This window comes from Botryllus schlosseri, chromosome 10 (assembly GCF_051294905.1).
Source record: "Botryllus schlosseri isolate E-star chromosome 10, Bs_hap1, whole genome shotgun sequence".
Taxonomy (NCBI): domain Eukaryota; kingdom Metazoa; phylum Chordata; class Ascidiacea; order Stolidobranchia; family Styelidae; genus Botryllus; species Botryllus schlosseri.
Genome location: NC_137245.1, coordinates 2,853,820 through 2,875,101, shown reverse-complemented (window position 1 = coordinate 2,875,101; position 21,282 = coordinate 2,853,820). Strand labels below are relative to the sequence as shown.

Genomic DNA, 21,282 nt, shown 5'->3' with positions numbered 1-21,282 from the left:
AAGGCCGCATTCCAGGGCATAGCCGCAATGAACGATCTGGGCGCAAAATGCCTATGATAAACTGTCCATATCCATTCCCGGTGAACTCCGGACTATTCTACTTTTCACAGCAGCCTATTGTACGCACCGAAATCGCGAGTGGCGATGTTATGAATAGTTGCTGGGAGTGCATATTGTCGCGCACCGCGCGAAAATTTTTCAGAGCCGCGAATGAATTGTTATTTCTTGAGGATTCCCATTCCTGCTCCAATTAAGAAGGGCGCTACTGCATTAAAATCGAAAAATGAAGTCTTGTTGAATTGCGCGGAGCGCGGAGAAAATTTCAAGATCTCTCGAAAATTCGGGAGTGAATTCGTAATTGCAATTTGTATGTCTACGACTGCCAACACATACTAATTGAATCAGGCGTCGACGGCCCCACAAATTCCCTTCTACGACTGCATGCGGCCGTACGGGCTGCCCACCCCTGATATAATAGTATACATAAGGTATATCTTACGCCAATTTTGAATCCGCATTACAGTTGTTTAATCTTTTACATTGCTGACAAACTTCCCCAAACTTGTTTGAAAATAACAAAAACACATTGAAAAGGACATCAATTAACTTCAATGTAGGTTGCACTGAGACTAATCCTGATGCTGGTAATGACTACAGAGAGCATGGCGTCGTTCTGTCCTGCCTTGCTAAATTCGATCAGTTTTGGAAATGAATTAAATCGTGTTGATTTATAGCCAAATCGAGGGCGAAACCGGGCAACCTATATTGCATCTAAGTCTGTCTTAGACAGTGCAGTTCGCCAGCTATCAACAACAGCTACCCAGCGCACAGAGATTTAGGCTACTGTCAAAGCTATAAAGTAATGAATGACTTGCACGTAGGAATTTCTCTAAATCTTCAAAGAATATCAAAAATTTGCACAAATGAAGTTGGGCTTTCTGATTTTTATACATGTACCACCAGAAATTGCGTTGAAAATGGAGAGGGGGCATGGAAATCTTATTGAAACCACAAGGGATACGATCACTTAAAAGGTTAAGAAATAATGCTATTACTATGGTACAATACTGATTATATTTAATTTGTTATTGATCTGTTCCAATACTAATCGGAGAGAATGTAACGCTGGTTTAATTTTACTTTGGCAATGACAGTAACAATAGCCTACTTATCACGACTATATCAGAAACCCCGATTTGGCTACATCGCTCACATGCTCTGATATCAGATCAATATTTAGTAAATTTTAAAATATTTTACGTAATATTGTGGCACGTCAAAGGTCCACTAGCTGCAATATTATAACCCGATAGCTTTTACGATGTCATTATGCGTCCTCTCGCGTGATGTTGTCTATAACTCATTATTGTAACCAATTATGCGCAGCACAAAAATATTTTATTCAGATATTTGAAAATGTGATTTTTTCGTGCCAAGCGTAACTAGTATAGTAGTAAATTACATTTTCAAGATGTTTGTAGAATGCCTGTCCACAAGGTGCTGTCAAATGAAGCCTACTCCGATAATATACATTGAATATCCCTATTATTGATGATGTTGCAGCCCGCGACGTCGTAAAAAAATAGGAAATTGGCCCGCGAGCACATTTGAGTTTGAGACCTCTGGTGTAGTTTATTGTTACGGCATAAATGGTTTTGGAATCACATAATTGCGAATCGTTTTAGACAATCAGCAGAGTTTGTGATACTGCTTTATCACTAAATTAAGAGATGTGGCGCTACTTCAGCCTTGGTAGATGCTGTTTACAAATCCCGGGATTCCATTGGGATCAATCTCGGGATCGGGATTTCCCGGGGTCCCAACGCTAGTAGATACGTATGGTGATGGCCTCTTCACAGAGAGTGGCATAAGAAAAGAATGATTCGCATTACCAGAAGAAACAGGGTCAACATCGACGCAAGTAAAAAAAAAGAAGAAAAAGAGTGGCCATGGGACACGGAAAGAGGATTTAATCCACTGAAGATGTACAGATATTTCAGAATAAAAAGCTACAAAACAACATTACGGCCTCCGTATACGTTCGTGCCAAGGCCGAAAAAATCGACGACAATATACAACTATAGCGCAGAAGGGCGTATCACAAATACAGTGGCATCAAAAGATGGAGAGTTCACTGGGAATAATGGTCCACCAATGATGTGGCTTAATGAGTGGACCGATGAAGATAAATCAACACTAAGAACGGGATGTACGACAGACGCAGTAAAAGAAACCTACCGGTAGAATCTATAAATGCAGAAATAGGGGCAACGGATGAGCCCGAGTTGGGGATACTAGGACAAGAGGGGGAAACAAAAAAAGCTTTCGGATTCGGATCGACGTGACGAGAACACGAAATGAAACTGGAAAAAAGTATATGTGTAGTGGACAGCTCGGAGCCAACAAACAAATTACTGATGGACAGCGAGGGAAATCCGTGGATGCACGTGACAGACTGGCATAAATGGCGTAGCCATAATTACTACAGCGGGTTATCGGTGTGTACACAAACATGGCCGAACTGGACAGGAGAATCAACAATGACGGTGGCAATACCGATGTATTTGGTTGTATTAGGGTAAGCATCGGCTCTCTGGACGCTGGCCGGTGCGGAACCCTAGTGGTACAACCGATACTTTCAATCACTCTCACACCCAGGAAGAGTACGGCCGTCAGGCCTTCATATTCCGACACCGGGGATGCTGGCAGATTGGTGTCCCTCTCCCCAGGCACAAGTACGGTAGCGGCGGGACAAGTGTGCGCAGACGCCCCCAGCCAAAGCCTGCTTGTGCCAACTGTTTGAACCCCTAACCCAGGGGTGGGCTAACTTTTGAGCACGTGGGCCGCATTCAACATCTGAATACATTCGCGGGCCGCACTATATCAAATTGGGATTATAAACGAAAACGTAATATTAATATTTGACTATATAGTGAGGATATGGCGATAATATACGTATGTGCTTATGTGCTATGTGCATCATTTTTAACTCTCTGACGCCATCCTGGGGGTCGGTATTGAAAAATGAAAGAGAAAGATTTTTCAGAAAAAAAGTTCGTTTGTTTAGTCTTGTAAAAAACCCTAGACATGTCTTGGGGTGTCGATCGAAGGCGAAAACGGCAGAGGCATATAGTCCGCCCACTTTTAAACTGAAACAACCCATATTTGAGTCTTGCTGAGGTCACGGTATGAATTTGAAAAGTGATGGTCAGTTTCGCGAAAACTGACCCGATTTCAAAAGGGTTAAAGGTCAACTATATCGACCAAAACAACTTTGGCTCATTTTGTAGAGTTTGTTATGCTGATTCCAAAATTAAGTATTTCTTGAGATATCGCAGTGCAAACTGCCGACTTCTGAGAAACGGCTATAAAATCAGCAACCGTGTCGATGACGTACTACCAGGATGATTTACCGATACATGGAAAACTGAATGGGATGTCTAAGTCAATCGTAGGTTGTTGTCTTCGCCTAAACTGCCTGATGCTGCGTTGTTTTGATCCGTCGTGCCCGACCGGACTATTCCATCTTCATTTTATGGTACTTTAGGTTCATATAATTTGCGATGCCTAGTGTACAGTGTACAGGGAGTACAGAAACGAACGTGCAATGCAAGAATCCAGTTCTGTTTACATCTCATGTATTGATTCCATGGAAACGCCACCCTTTTGGGATGAGGGCGGCTAGCTGCCCTGCACTTCAATGAAAACAGATGCTGAGAGCAGAAGAAAATCAAGCCCGGAGAGACGTTTTTTTGCAGAAAAATATGTAAAATATAAGGAAGGCTGTCTCGTTAATAAAAGTGCTCACTGATGTACAGTATTATTCAGTAAGCTGCTATATATAGTCATTGATTACTTTGAGGAGAACTTTGTCATCACACTTCCTCTACCACAAATGATTCTGTACAAAGGAAAAGAACGAGTTCTGAAGTCACATCTGTCATTGAATCGTTGACCACGAGGTGTGACCATAACCCCCTTCTCTCGCTGCTGCTCGCGCACGATGGTAACGAGATCAAGCCAACAGCAGAGAACTTGGTTCAACAAACACATCATGATGACGTGGTATCACAGAAGGTAATTATTATTTCAACCTGACTTTCACTAACAACTTCAGAGTTTTGTAACTTCAAACAACCACCCCTGTTATAGGCTTACATAAAAACACTTGTTCTTGCTGCTGGCTTTCACTTGGATGTTGAACCGGTGTTACAATAAAAAGAGTAAATCGAGTGTTAGTGAGTGTATATGATTGAATTTCTGCTGTAAATGATTATTTCAGCGACGTTGACAATCCTGGCTGAGGGCATCATGCTGAAGCAGAACATCAAGAAAATAAAAATCCTGGAAATATCAAGACTTATTCACACAAATTTATTGGGATGATTTCCTTCTATGACATTATAAATCTTGCGATTCTGTATGTATTATAACCTAATAAAAGGTTCTGACTGTTCCATATGTATTAGAATCGAGTAAAAGCTTTTTAGTAAAGTCATTTTATTACACACACAGATGAAGTGAAAGTAGCAGACTGTGTGAAAACTGATCAGCGGTGTCGAGATACTTCGAATCCGGTGCATGCAGCGGAGCTGAATTCCTGTCTGAGTGAATCTAATCGGATCGAGCGTCTCTGAAAAGTCGATATGTACAAGTTATATGCCTCAAGCTAAGATCCTCAGCATACCGCACCATCGTACATGCATACAGTACACCTATTATTGTTTTAGACGTGCAATACCAATCATTTGGCAAACGGTACGGTACTTTCGTCGTCCAGGAATGCCCAATGAATTGTATATACCACTCAATGGCTTACCTTTATATGAGAATTCCTCAATAGTGTCAAAATAAGATTTACTGGACACCGTGTCGCTATCAGTTGACTCCGCAGCTTCTGCAGAAGTTGACATTATCCCACTTCAATACATACACCACGGCCGCAGCATCAGAAATGCTCCTGGTAGTACGTCATCGACATGGTTCATTGATTTTACTACCGTTTTGGTCTGTGGTGGTATTTTGCGACTTTTGCTGCTCGATACCTAATTTTAGAAGATACGAGGTATATCATTGGAATAAGCATGTGAAACTCTACAGAATGAGCCAAAGTTGTTTTGGTCGATATAGTTGACCTTTAAAACAAGCCAAACATTGCTTTGATGGCATATTGTACACGCGTCAGAAATATATAGTGGCGAGATTTCCTCAATAACCAATTTGTCAAAACTATAGAGATGAAACTCGGTTGGTCCGATTCTTAGAACAGAATTGAAATTTAAATCTGTGAGTAGTGATCTGTTTATAGATTTACTAATTTCGCTTTTGATTCAGTTCCAGGACACACAATGCTGACAGCATCATAACCAATGTTAGCTTCAAACATGCTTCTAATATGTGTAGATAAAATATAAATTCTACGCACAAACGAATCTACCTAAGACACGCCCGGATCGTGTTTTATAATCTCGTTGCAGCTATCCCGCTTTGATTTTAAGTATTTACCTTAGATCAGTGATTCTCAAACTTCTCAAGACACGCCCCTCCCCCTTATGATGGTGAAAGATTTCGCGCCCCCCTTATCGTTATATCACAAAACGCAATCAGGATGCTAGCAAATCTAACGGGTAGTTTGATGGCATGGAAGGTTACGACTGTGGATGAGAGATTTCTTAAATGTGTAATTCAGACTAAATACAGAGAGCAATAACTTTGAATCGGATGGAAATCGCGTTCGTTCAGTTGCTCTCAGCTTCGCGTCCCCCTTCAGATGCTTTCCCGCCCGGGGGCGTTTCCACCAGTTTTAGAACCACTGTCTTAGAATTACCATGGTGAAATATACTAAGAAATAGTTGTTAACCAAGTCCCTGCATTAATTCGATTTTTAGTACGCATTTTATGAATATTTTTAAACAGTTTCTTTAGACTCTCGCTGACCGCACGGAACGGTGTTGCGGGCCGCATGCGGATCGCGGGCTGTAGTTTTTCCACCCCTGACCTAGAATATGTCCTCCAAGTCTGAAATATCGGCATTGTTCAGAACAATCGGGTAACCGCAACACAATGGCCATAACAGCGACCCATTGCGACTCTCTGATTGTTCGAACAATGCCGATATTTCAGACTTGGAGGACGGATTCCAGATGGATCAGTGCCTGATCTATATTTTAATTTATATTTTTAAATCGGTACAACCGTAGCTTCCGATCAAGACCAGATTCAATAATTTCTACGCTCGGTAAGATAGCTTTGGGATTGCCAGAAATCCTACTGTCGCTTACGCAAAACAATTGTCCACTTCGGCCTCGTCGAAGCAGAACGAAGCTGCAAAATCGGTCGTTGAAGTTCCATGTTCAATTTCTATACTGGTAAATTCCGCTAATTGCAAGAGCAAATGAAGGATAAAAATTTAATTGGATCTGCGGAGCCCTATACTTGTCAGAATTGAACCAAATTTGGTGTGCAGCGATTTTAGCGTAACGTGACAATTTATTGACTGAATGGCTGGAATCCGGAAAAAAAAGTTATTTTTGAACAGCCGTACTGCACAGTTAACATTATGCAGCCTAGGATTTGGGCTCATCCTGCAATTCTTATAGCATCAGATCAGTTATTAAAAGTATAACGTGATCAATACTAAATCATCCTGAAATGAAATTCTCAACATTCCGTTACATCCTGATATACACTTACGCTTTATCAATGTGGCAAAACATACCCGATATCGTACCGGCATACTGGTACTGCCGCAGCTGAACCTACGCAATCAATACTGCTAAAATTATCAACTACATGAACATCACAGGTGTCCGCTAGCTTAATAAACGATTGTAAATATTGATATCGTACGCATCTATCACCATCACCAATCATGCTGTTCGACTGTCTTCATGCGAAAAGCTCAGATAAACATGCTGTACAAAATATTCCTTTGCTTATTGCACAGCTGCGTCACTGTCACCAATGGAAATCGGGCATAAACCTTTTTAATGCACATGAGCCTTTTAATGCAAAGCCAGCAATATACTCCAGTGTTTCACTTTCGAATCGTCCAATTTCTCCCCCTACTAATTTTTCTCTACATTTTTCTAAGAGCCTCGAGTAACAATCTTGGCGCCCTCTGGTCTGCTGACAATCCCTCAAAATAGTTGGCAGCTGTACAACATTCTTTGGAGTACTCTCTAGCAACTTCTAGCAGCTGCAGGAATGTAATGTGACATGAAATGCGTCAATTTTTGCTGCCAAACGGGGTTAAATTGATCCGCTCATCAATCTTTCTGATTATCTATCTCCTCCGGAGAAGGTTGAAGAATATTGACATTCATCTTAATAACAACAGATTTAGGATTAGGGTTGCTTCTTTAGGATTAGGGTTGCTTCAACTCGGTTCTTCATCAATGTCTATATGTAGAAGCTCATGAATTATATCATCTGTCAGTAATTCCCAGCTAACCTCGTCCATGCTCATGCTATAAGTCCCGACCGTTATTGAATAACTGTTTCCTGCGGGCATAAAATAAGATAATGATATATATGAAAGTGCATTGTCACAGTATATGATGGTGCAAGAAACAGGCCTGCTGTCTGTAACATGATAGTGGCGCACAAAATGCTACAAAATATTAAAATCCCAAATGAAATAATCTAAATGACCAATATATTTGTGCAACAATATATAATGTTATATGCATTGCCTATATTTTGAACAAGAAATCCTGAAATGTGTCTTCTTAATAACTGGATCGTTTACAAAAATGATATGACCGAGGTTAACTCTTTCAGATCCGACCCACTCAATAGAGTCTGTGACATGAAGTTTACGATTAGGACGACCCGCCATTGTGGCTTAGGTGTGAAACATCCTCTAACACAGTGCTCTTCAACCTTTTTCGACGTGTTACACCCTTTTAACGTTTGCTCAAAACTCGTACACCCCTGTTCATTAGGGGTCTTCAAAAATGACTTTTTTTCTCAAATCGTACTGGCTACTTGATAAAATTGTTAGGTTACCTAACTTAAGCCTACACACCAAATTTGGTTCAATTCCAACCGGTAGCCGCATTGCTACGGGAGAAGAAAGTTTCTATTTATTATATAAAATAAATAACGAAAAATTTGAAATTTTACTGTTCACCCATGAAAGTATTAGGTTGTCTATAAAAACGATGTTCTTCAAATTTGGTTCAATTCCGACCAGTAGAAGCGGAGTTATTGCCGTCAAAAAATTTGGATTTGAATAAAATAATATTTGGTCACAGAGTCTATTCGCAGCCAGTTAAGCCGCCCGCCACGCAAATTGGAATTTATTTCGTGTCAGCCCCAAAACAGTATGACATTACGAACGATAATCAACCTAAATGTAACAGTATTGGGGAGAGAGTAGGTAAAGTTACTGCTGCAGAAGCGGTAATTCAGATCAGCGATGATAGCAGGCGCACCAGCCTACTGCGTATCAGGCCTGCCCCACACCACACACAGTCGATAGTAGCACTTGGGCTGCAAGAGATGTCAGTAACCTCAGCTCGTATGCCGCTATACACAGTCTATTGTCGCTAATTTGCATCACTAATAACAAAATACTAAATTGCAAATGTATGGCGAAATATTGGACATAAAATCGGCATTTTAAAACAAAAGGTTTTCGATTTCAACATGGAAGCTGTTTCGACCCTGGCTGGCTACGTCACTTCATTTATGTGCATTGCGGTATTTATTAACGTCGGGTAGGAAGTACCGATTCAAGAAGTCTGAGCTGTCGCGGCGGTTCCCTCAAAAATCACTAAAAGACAAATGACTAGCTGAAAACATGTTTGTTAACTGCATACTTTCCTACACCAAACGGATCCATTGGTCTATTGCCGACGGCTAAATAAATAGGAGAAATGCTTATGACATCACAGTCAAGCGGTGTACAGTATTACACTTGAGATAACATCGTACCATATTGCTCATTAACCTGTGCGTCAACCTGTACTGGCCCATAAACCTGCCTTTGTGATAGCTAGCCATCGGCTCATTGTAATTCGGATCTGGTACACCCCTGTACACCCCATCCGAGTGGTACACCCTTTGCAAATTCTGGTACACCCCAGGGTGTACGACCACCCCGGTTGAAGAGCACTGCTCTAACATTTTCTTACAGTAATGGTATTGTAACTTACGAAAATATAACCGTCACGGGATACCTTAAATAAATGCAACATAGAAAGGTCGCCGATAGTAGGTGTCAGGTATCAGTCGCCGATAGTACGTGTCAATCATGCTGAAGTATCGATCTTCTTGTTAACGCAAAATCAATAATTTGCTTTCATTGATGAACTAACAATGCCGACATGCCACGACTTTTCCAACTTCAAGTTAATTCATTTGACCGATAAAGACGGAGGGAGTAATGGATAAACGATCACTGTAGTAGTGGAAGTGAAGAGGTCGTAACTGACGATTCGAGCTCCAGTGACGAGGAGATAAGGGCGATATCACCGATCAAGCACGCGAAACCGTCAGGTGCAGTTGCTTCAGCGATCTCGCCGTTGCAGCCTGACGATTATTATCGCGGACTATCCTCACCTGCTGCGAAGAGACGAGTTAGGCCTACGGTCTTGCGAACCGGCGCAAGAGTACCTAGCCCACAGCCTGCTGATACAAACATTCTGCATCCGTATCATTGCCAAAGCTATACGGGCGCCTGGATGTGCAACTAATAAATCGCTTCACAAAAGATTTGGTGTTCTAAAAACTTATAAGATATGAAAAAGCTAGAAATTGCCAAGTTTATTTATCAGTTCTATTGCGGTCAATGTCCCTCAAATTTCAACGACTACTTCACTTCGGAGACAAAAGCGTTTAAGTACAGCACACGCGTATTATTATTATTAAAGGTTTTCAGTGACACTTATCACCTGGTCTTGTGTGCCACGGACGCAAATAGGATCCGGAAAATTCAAGAAAACGGCACTCAGATGTATCTACCACTTGATAGAACAAATTAAACAACAGCGGGCGATAAGGCTGGGTTAGGCAACACTTGAAACCGAGTAAAAATGAAGATTGAGCCTAGTACACAACCGCCGTATGATCAGGACAAAATACAAGAAAACGCATTGCTATATCAAGTATGCCGGACCCCGATGGTGGAACAGCATCTCGCCGGATATCCGACAGTCGTCGAGCATGTCCGCATTACAGTCAAAATTTCAAGCAATTTCTTCTAAATGAACACTAGCCAGTCTTCAGGATTACCGGACCACGACCAAACATCGACCTTGCCCTCCGCTACATGCCACCTCATTTTGTCGCTTGCGTCTTATATTCTCTGCATTACTTTTCATTCAGTGTGCATGCCTCTTATTTACTACGCCTAGGCTAAGGTGGGTGTCTGATCTTACAGGCTACTCCAAGTTGTTTCGACACCTTCCTATCTTTTCATTGTATCGCAGTCTTGTGATGTTTTGAAACCATGAAAATATTAATAAACCTGATTGATTGTGAAAACAGAAGTTGGATGAATAAGGTCACGTCAATTCGAAATGTTTACAAAATCCATTTTTGCTTGTGATATACACAAACACTTTTCCATAATACCTTCAAGATAAGCTGCTACATAGAAATGACCATGCTTGACAATATAGCTTCATTAAAAAAATGTTCGTCAATTTTGGTGTCATATTTGTTGCGATACCCAAGTTTGCGATACCCAAGTTTCTTCGGAAGCCTTACGTGTTGATATCAGATTCGCCACCACCTATATTTGCGGAAATAGATTTTCGGCAGTCATATCAAAATGACGGCGCGGATTTTCAGGACCGCGTATTTCAAGAAATGCAGTTGTAGCAATCTCTTTTTAAATAATAGAAGTCAACCCAATTTCTACATGAAATATTATGATCATATTTTCAAGAAACGTCATTTTTGCCGATTATCTAACTAAGCCTACAGTAGCCATTTGCGCGAGACATAACGATTGCACGATAATTGAGCTAAATTTGAAGTAGAACTTTCCGGGGGTTCGTGACGATCCGAAAGGGGTCCTCAAAGACAAAAGGTTGAAAAACACTGACCTAGGCAGTTTGCCCGCGTTGCCTCGCCTGTCACACTCCCCGAGTGCGAGTACCGGCATGCTTTTTTACCTCGATGCCTCATTCTAATCTGCCGACCCTGTGGTGTCACCGCGTACTGCTGAATACCGCTCCCTCCACTGCCAGCAAGATACGCCCTCGATGTTACATTCAAATCAATGAATGGTCTGACGATCCTGCCGCAAAACCTCAAATAATACCGTTTACCGGTGCGCCATGCTGCCGCCTGGATAACTTATATCTATCACCGGCAGTAGTCTTTGATGAACTGCTGCCCGAAGAATTTTTCAGACACATGTGCGAACAAACTAATATTTACGCAGAGCACGAAATAAAAAAGGAAGGTGCCTCAAACTAAATAGCTATGCCTTGATCTGGCGGTCCACAACAGTCATAGAAATCAGGAAGTTTTCTAGTCTGGTATTGTCCATGGGCATTAGGGTTATTCAGATTTGAAAAATTGTCAGGAGAAACTTCAATGCTTGTGACCCAAATGCTAGCTTAGTATATAAAAACACGTTTATATGCTATTTTGGTCATCTTCATGGTGATCACTATCCCTGAAAAGCCCCAAAGATCTACGGGGCAATTCTCCTTACTACTGAATCTGTAATGTTGACCATGTCAGCGGTTTATAGCTTTTGTCACATTATCAGTTGAAACCGGCCATGTAGAGATGAGATATTGCAATGAAATAGATGTTTCCAAAATTGTACTTGAATGCAGTCCTATAAAGGCCGCATGCATCTCTGTTTTGCTCTGCTTAATCTGTATATCATATTCATGGGAATCATGTATTGGTTGCACGGTTGACATCGGCTTGTTTTGGATCGTACATTGAAGAAGCGCAGTTGGGTTGCAAATCGAGAACATTCATCAGTATCTGTAATAGCATGTCCACATTGTCCAGCTAGCTCACTCTTTGTATTATGTATCGGCAGTTTAGCCATTAATTCGCTTGGTACTAAATCCTTGCTTGATGTCGTGCAGGTAACACTAGATGTAAAGGTATAATTATCGGCCCATGTGTTTTGTCCAGCATAGTTAAGAAATGAATCAGATGCCGCACAATGCTGTTCAAATTGCAAATTCCGTAGTCGAGTTCATTATAGCTGACGTTCGATTTGTTCTAACAAATGTTTTTCTAGGTTTTTACATTTGGCTTTGGCCAATCGTCTGCTTAAACATCTTCTGGTATCCTGTTTTTTGTACATGACGGATGATACTTAATTTCGCAATTCGTACACTGAATATAGGAACCGTAGTTCGAGAGTCTGCACTTTCAGTACAAGTTGACCGACAGTTTTCCCGAGGCTCTTTGACTCTTCTAGTCATTTCTGAAGATAAATTAATCATAGTTTTGTCCCTGAATCCCGCAGCAATGAATTCGCGTATATCAGTTTCACTGACACAGCAAGTTGTGGGATTTTTCCCCGGCACAGGGCTTCTGCGAAAGCTATTGCAAATGCTCCATAGTTTCCTGAGCCAGCCTTCTGCATCTGAACATGTGGGATATTGATCTCGACTTTGTCCATGGTTGGTTGAAGCAATTTTGTTATTTCATAAGGGGCCGGAGCACTACACTATCGAAAACATCGACTGTCTCGCAATTATTTGGAAGTGAAAATATGTTGGAAACGGTGGTCGGTCACCCACCCCGTTATTCTGATGCACGTTGATAATCTGAATGAATTATTCCTTTGGTGTGTAAACAGCACATTCCGTTGTTATGTAAGCATTGGAACTCTGCGGACCATCATTGTCTGGATACATCGTTGTCAAGATTTGTATGGATGTCAGGAAGGGGGCTTTGTACACCACTTGTAGCGTCTAGATACAGTATATCCCATTTAAAGATGTCATGGTATATACGCACAGACTCCTCAGAATGCAAAATGATTATCTGTGAGGTTCCGTTGATTCGTTTTTTTTCGTTTCCGTGTCCTGTTGCTCGCATTTCAACAATGTCAGCGATGTCCAGATGTTTTGATCTTTCCGACCGCTTTTAAGAGCTTCATGTCTTATTGTCTTTAAAACATCTTTCGATGGAACATGATCCCAGTTCCCCCCGAGTTATATTTTTCCGTGTCGGAGTTTTCAGTTTTTTCAAATGCAAGACTCTGGGAGTGATGTATTCAATTTCATCGATCATTTGTTTCCTCTTTAAATTTTAAATTTTTCTTCCATTCCTTCCTCGATGTTCAATTTCTCCGTGATATTATACATTGTAAAGTATGCCGTTCATAGTTGTAACCCTGACAGTGTTATCGCAATCATTTATCGTACAGTAACCATAGCAGCAGAACCTTACTTTTTTAGATACGGCGTTGAAGCGATGACGCTTGAAGGCAAAGGAGCACCATGGATTACTTGCACGGTGGTTTGCAATGACATCAGTCCATCCTGAATATGTGATGGTATTGCCTCGATCGCTTCTTATGAATCTCTCCCATGTACCAAAATCCATATAAAACGAAGAGCTTTTGGTTAGGGTAGTATAGCGGGCCGACAGGCGCGAACAGTCTTAAGAAACTCAAATACCAGTCCAGCGTTTTTGGATCATTATCATTCTCGTGCATTGTCTATATGTTTGATCCCCGGTAGCATCTACATGTAGTCCGTCAGAGTTTTTCATTCGGATATTGGAATCGATGGCGCGAGGCGTCGTAAGACCCTCAAATTCCCGTCCAGCGTCTCGAGTAGTATCATTCTCGTGCGTTGTAGAACCGACGGAAAAGTTCACTGACAAGAAATATCCATATTTCCGTCGGGGATCCCTTGAGAAATTGACTTCATTTCTTCACCAGCCTGTTCAAATTGATTCAGATCAATCGTCACGACACTGCCAAATCTGCCTCCAGACAACATTAACTGCCTCCTTCGAATGGATATATTAAAGAATTGAAGTGGATTTTAGTTTTAATTCACTGAGATGTCTTGCAACATCTCTTTGTTCAATATTCATATAATGGCACCCGTATCAATACGAGACGCCTTCATTGGGTTTCGCCATTGTTTTGTTAACGCTAATTATGTATGTTAAGTGGCTTTCCTTTATTAAAGCTGGGTATGTATCATACTTGGACAACTAGATAATTCTAGGTGTCTAATTTCACTAAATTAGAGCAAAATGCCAGTAGTCTAAATCTAATCTAATTTGTGATATGTTCCTATGCTCTAACTAATTCTAATCCAATGTGCCAAGGGCCAAAAATTCTTAACTTCGCGTTCTTCCAAATTCACAAATCACATCGCCGTCTGCATGTAGCCCGCGTGCTGGTGACCCCTGGTATAGTGGAGCTAAGCTTGGTGTGCAGACGTTAACCATTACGGAAATGCACTGTGATTTGATGTGAACTGAAGTTGATTTTGCTGTATTCACTTCTAACTCACAAAAAACTATATGTGTAGCTCTAAATCTATTCTAATCTAATTGAATTAGAGCCAAATCCTAAAACAGATTTAAGCAAAAGACTATATAGGAATTGCGTTAGTTTTTAATGTGTTCCATCATGAAATGGGTGACGCCATTTGGTTTTATTACTAAGTTTCGAGCTGGGGAGTCAATGATTAGCATGGTAATTCCCTTGATAAAGTTGATGTTTGACGGCATTACTTTTGAAGGTGTTCATCATGAAATAGGTGACGAAATTTGGCATGGTGCATTGGCAAAATGTCATACAACCGCGTACCAAGTTCACGGCGGGGACACAATGTTCAGCATGGCAATGTTTAGCATGGTAATCCCGTTATTAAATTTGAGTATGTATAGGTGCGTGCTATGCTACCGCAAACAGAATTAACGGAATAGTCGATGTTGTACGGCGTTGGTTTTGAAGGTGTTCCATCGTAAAACGGGTGACGAAATTTGGTATGGTACTCCTTAATGATGTTAGCTAACACCATTCCTAGTTTCGCAATTGGGACCGAATCAACAGAATGGTGAGTGTACAACAGTGATAAGCATCGGACGAACTCGCACAGCGTTCGGGCCGGATATTGGCCCATTTTGTGGCAGTCGGACAGGAGTCGGATATTACCAGAGATATTTTTCGGATATTGTCGCATAGTTATACGGATATACGGATATTTCCGGATTGTTGCAACCAGATGTAAGTTTTGATTACAAGACCACAGAAAAAAATCATCAATCCGAAAACCAAATACAGACAGCTGACACCTTGCAATATGACTGGTTGGTAGCACTCTAAAATGTTTGCCAAGAGTCCAAGAAAATATACAATATTATGAGGTCAACCATGTCATCACATTAATCTGCTGAAACATCAAGCATACCAGTCTAACGATATATATTATGTGAACAGATAAAAAAAAAACAATACCCTGCAAACAAAAATACGTATCGTCGACGTATATATTTGGTGGAAATTGGGGACCGTAACGTGACGCTGTATCGTCCTCTCGACGTAATTCTGTGTATACATGGGAACGTCACGTAGACGTTACGGTGATACGTTACAGAGACGTACAGCTATCCCCATGTTGGTCCCGAAATACGTTCCTGATACGTAACCTTTCCACCAATTTCTACGTTCTGGCTGTGCGAATGCTGAGTCACAAAATTGCAGTGGAAAATTTCAGGAAAATGAGTTTATTACCAAACGTTCACGAATAATCACACAAGAAACATGGCCCATTCCACGCATAGTAAATAATGGTACAAAGAGTAAAAGGCAAGCATTGTGCGAGTTTAAACAACAACATTGCAGTCTTTTATACTTAAGGTGCCGAACTCGGAGGTAAAATTGAAATATTACAGAATACCAGCTCATGGGTATTAGATAAAAATCACAGGACTTGTACCAAAGCATAACACTAGGGTTGCAATTACTGAAATATACCACACATGCACATTTATCAGAGGTGGTCAGTAGCGAAGAACTTCTACTTTTTATAGAACCGTTTTTTTGGCTACTTGCACTAATTACTCAAGTAGCCATGCTTCATCATTTCTTTTACTTACATTTTACATTGAGGATATTGTAAATTAGAATTATTTTTGGGACATATTTGTATTGTTCTCTGAATAACTGGTCTAAATTTTATCCTTAACACATGAATATGTAACTGAATATATTTTCGAGAGCAGCCACCTCTTATTTTAATGGCAACAGCTAGGCCGAATCTCAAGTACCGAAAACTATCCACTATAGTAATTTTACTACCTTCTTTTTTCATTTCTACTTGACTTAACTTAACCATGTCTTGTATATGGCTGCTTCTTTTTTCGACACCCCGCTTTGTGATCGTAAAAATTCCTGCGCCCCCTTATTGCGATATCAAAAATTATTAAATATAGCAATCAGATTGCTAGGAATCCCAACGGACTACTTTGACAACCTCAGACGATCGAATCAAGGTTCAGTTTTGAGACACAAACCTCAGGAAAAAAAAACATGAAAGGTGCACCTGATCAGGAGTAATCTCGGTTGTACTAGTAGATCATGGTCGTTTTTATTCAACAGTGTAGGACGTGTTGATAAACATGACAATATAGTGAAGAAATTCCAGTATTGGTTGGGGAAACACTTTACCCTAAGCCAATCGCACGTTACTGATACATGAAAAATGTTAGCAAAATCACTTATTTACATTTTTTACTAAGCAGAAACTTGAAGAAACGCTTTACCCTGTGCCAATGGCACGTTACTGTACATGTAAAATGAAGAAACTGTCGTCTTCTCTGAGACTACAAACGCGACTTTTAAGCTCAATCGCCCACTTCATTCTTCTTAACATGAGAACAAGCTCATCAAATCTTATCATATTCATTCCTGAAATGAAAATGTGATCATTGGTAATTCAGAAATAGGCAGTGTTGGGATGACTCGAGTCGCTTTTTTTTGTATGACATGACTTGACTCGAGTCACTTTGCTAAAATGACTTGACTTGACTTGACTCGACATATCAGAAATGTGGATTGACTCGTGAATTTTGCTCCGAGTCATGAGTCAATCCACAAGTCATCAAGTAATCGGTGTCGATAAAAATCATTGTATCTTGCATATGTTCGGATTGTTCGCGAAACGCTGGTGTAACCCTTGAAAGCGATCAATCATTCAATGATCGAACGTTTCACTGAGCCGCGATTGTTCTCTCATAAATAAATTGACCGCAAACGAAGTGATCGAAGCTTACAGCTTACGTTGTCGTTCACTCTAGTAGTAAAGCAATAAAATAGCAAAATGTCCATTTCCGTTCTCTGTTCTTATACCTTTGCCAAACATCTTGTTTTATTTGAATGAATTCGAATATAGTTTATATTGTCATCAACGCATGCTCGAATTATAACATATCTATTTGTAAATGGGTAATGTATGGCATCTTATCAATTCGTTTCTCTATTCTCTATTTTGGCTGGTAACTATAAACTGAGGCTATGCAATTACGTACATAGTTTAATAGTTCTACGTATATATGTTTTGAAACCATGAAAATATTAATAAACCTGATTGATTGTGAAAACAGAAGTTGGATGAATAAGGTCACGTCAATTCGAAATGTTTACAAAATCCATTTTTGCTTGTGATATACACAAACACTTTTCCATAATACCTTCAAGATAAGCTGCTACATAGAAATGACCATGCTTGACAATATAGCTTCATTAAAAAAATGTTCGTCAATTTTGGTGTCATATTTGTTGCGATACCCAAGTTTGCGATACCCAAGTTTCTTCGGAAGCCTTACGTGTTGATATCAGATTCGCCACCACCTATATTTGCGGAAATAGATTTTCGGCAGTCATATCAAAATGACGGCGCGGATTTTCAGGACCGCGTATTTCAAGAAATGCAGTTGTAGCAATCTCTTTTTAAATAATAGAAGTCAACCCAATTTCTACATGAAATATTATGATCATATTTTCAAGAAACGTCATTTTTGCCGATTATCTAACTAAGCCTACAGTAGCCATTTGCGCGAGACATAACGATTGCACGATAATTGAGCTAAATTTGAAGTAGAACTTTCCGGGGGTTCGTGACGATCCGAAAGGGGTCCTCAAAGACAAAAGGTTGAAAAACACTGACCTAGGCAGTTTGCCCGCGTTGCCTCACCTGTCACACTCCCCGAGTGCGAGTACCGGCATGCTTTTTTACCTCGATGCCTCATTCTAATCTGCCGACCCTGTGGTGTCACCGCGTACTGCTGAATACCGCTCCCTCCACTGCCAGCAAGATACGCCCTCGATGTTACATTCAAATCAATGAATGGTCTGACGATCCTGCCGCAAAACCTCAAATAATACCGTTTACCGGTGCGCCATGCTGCCGCCTGGATAACTTATATCTATCACCGGCAGTAGTCTTTGATGAACTGCTGCCCGAAGAATTTTTCAGACACATGTGCGAACAAACTAATATTTACGCAGAGCACGAAATAAAAAAGGAAGGTGCCTCAAACTAAATAGCTATGCCTTGATCTGGCGGTCCACAACAGTCATAGAAATCAGGAAGTTTTCTAGTCTGGTATTGTCCATGGGCATTAGGGTTATTCAGATTTGAAAAATTGTCAGGAGAAACTTCAATGCTTGTGACCCAAATGCTAGCTTAGTATATAAAAACACGTTTATATGCTATTTTGGTCATCTTCATGGTGATCACTATCCCTGAAAAGCCCCAAAGATCTACGGGGCAATTCTCCTTACTACTGAATCTGTAATGTTGACCATGTCAGCGGTTTATAGCTTTTGTCACATTATCAGTTGAAACCGGCCATGTAGAGATGAGATATTGCAATGAAATAGATGTTTCCAAAATTGTACTTGAATGCAGTCCTATAAAGGCCGCATGCATCTCTGTTTTGCTCTGCTTAATCTGTATATCATATTCATGGGAATCATGTATTGGTTGCACGGTTGACATCGGCTTGTTTTGGATCGTACATTGAAGAAGCGCAGTTGGGTTGCAAATCGAGAACATTCATCAGTATCTGTAATAGCATGTCCACATTGTCCAGCTAGCTCACTCTTTGTATTATGTATCGGCAGTTTAGCCATTAATTCGCTTGGTACTAAATCCTTGCTTGATGTCGTGCAGGTAACACTAGATGTAAAGGTATAATTATCGGCCCATGTGTTTTGTCCAGCATAGTTAAGAAATGAATCAGATGCCGCACAATGCTGTTCAAATTGCAAATTCCGTAGTCGAGTTCATTATAGCTGACGTTCGATTTGTTCTAACAAATGTTTTTCTAGGTTTTTACATTTGGCTTTGGCCAATCGTCTGCTTAAACATCTTCTGGTATCCTGTTTTTTGTACATGACGGATGATACTTAATTTCGCAATTCGTACACTGAATATAGGAACCGTAGTTCGAGAGTCTGCACTTTCAGTACAAGTTGACCGACAGTTTTCCCGAGGCTCTTTGACTCTTCTAGTCATTTCTGAAGATAAATTAATCATAGTTTTGTCCCTGAATCCCGCAGCAATGAATTCGCGTATATCAGTTTCACTGACACAGCAAGTTGTGGGATTTTTCCCCGGCACAGGGCTTCTGCGAAAGCTATTGCAAATGCTCCATAGTTTCCTGAGCCAGCCTTCTGCATCTGAACATGTGGGATATTGATCTCGACTTTGTCCATGGTTGGTTGAAGCAATTTTGTTATTTCATAAGGGGCCGGAGCACTACACTATCGAAAACATCGACTGTCTCGCAATTATTTGGAAGTGAAAATATGTTGGAAACGGTGGTCGGTCACCCACCCCGTTATTCTGATGCACGTTGATAATCTGAATGAATTATTCCTTTGGTGTGTAAACAGCACATTCCGTTGTTATGTAAGCATTGGAACTCTGCGGACCATCATTGTCTGGATACATCGTTGTCAAGATTTGTATGGATGTCAGGAAGGGGGCTTTGTACACCACTTGTAGCGTCTAGATACAGTATATCCCATTTAAAGATGTCATGGTATATACGCACAGACTCCTCAGAATGCAAAATGATTATCTGTGAGGTTCCGTTGATTCGTTTTTTTTTCGTTTCCGTGTCCTGTTGCTCGCATTTCAACAATGTCAGCGATGTCCAGATGTTTTGATCTTTCCGACCGCTTTTAAGAGCTTCATGTCTTATTGTCTTTAAAACATCTTTCGATGGAACATGATCCCAGTTCCCCCCGAGTTATATTTTTCCGTGTCGGAGTTTTCAGTTTTTTCAAATGCAAGACTCTGGGAGTGATGTATTCAATTTCATCGATCATTTGTTTCCTCTTTAAATTTTAAATTTTTCTTCCATTCCTTCCTCGATGTTCAATTTCTCCGTGATATTATACATTGTAAAGTATGCCGTTCATAGTTGTAACCCTGACAGTGTTATCGCAATCATTTATCGTACAGTAACCATAGCAGCAGAACCTTACTTTTTTAGATACGGCGTTGAAGCGATGACGCTTGAAGGCAAAGGAGCACCATGGATTACTTGCACGGTGGTTTGCAATGACATCAGTCCATCCTGAATATGTGATGGTATTGCCTCGATCGCTTCTTATGAATCTCTCCCATGTACCAAAATCCATATAAAACGAAGAGCTTTTGGTTAGGGTAGTATAGCGGGCCGACAGGCGCGAACAGTCTTAAGAAACTCAAATACCAGTCCAGCGTTTTTGGATCATTATCATTCTCGTGCATTGTCTATATGTTTGATCCCCGGTAGCATCTACATGTAGTCCGTCAGAGTTTTTCATTCGGATATTGGAATCGATGGCGCGAGGCGTCGTAAGACCCTCAAATTCCCGTCCAGCGTCTCGAGTAGTATCATTCTCGTGCGTTGTAGAACCGACGGAAAAGTTCACTGACAAGAAATATCCATATTTCCGTCGGGGATCCCTTGAGAAATTGACTTCATTTCTTCACCAGCCTGTTCAAATTGATTCAGATCAATCGTCACGACACTGCCAAATCTGCCTCCAGACAACATTAACTGCCTCCTTCGAATGGATATATTAAAGAATTGAAGTGGATTTTAGTTTTAATTCACTGAGATGTCTTGCAACATCTCTTTGTTCAATATTCATATAATGGCACCCGTATCAATACGAGACGCCTTCATTGGGTTTCGCCATTGTTTTGTTAACGCTAATTATGTATGTTAAGTGGCTTTCCTTTATTAAAGCTGGGTATGTATCATACTTGGACAACTAGATAATTCTAGGTGTCTAATTTCACTAAATTAGAGCAAAATGCC

The 21,282-nt window shown here is 40.6% G+C and overlaps 2 protein-coding genes and 1 long non-coding RNA gene across 3 annotated transcripts in view; 1 reads left to right on the top strand and 2 right to left on the bottom strand.

Moving 5' to 3' along the window:
- The window catches only part of LOC145447823 (uncharacterized), a 245,308-nt gene that overhangs the window by 31,737 nt on the left and 192,289 nt on the right, over positions 1-21,282 (bottom strand). The window lies entirely within an intron of this gene.
- Positions 1-21,282, bottom strand: part of LOC145447847 (uncharacterized) — a 287,550-nt gene that overhangs the window by 122,199 nt on the left and 144,069 nt on the right. The window lies entirely within an intron of this gene.
- Positions 2,569-21,282, top strand: part of LOC145447828 (uncharacterized) — a 119,096-nt gene continuing 100,382 nt past the window's right edge. Inside the window, exon 1 of the mRNA XM_080326105.1 lies at positions 2,569-2,578. The gene's annotated coding sequence lies outside the window, so the exon portion shown is untranslated. The remainder of the gene's footprint in view (positions 2,579-21,282) is intronic.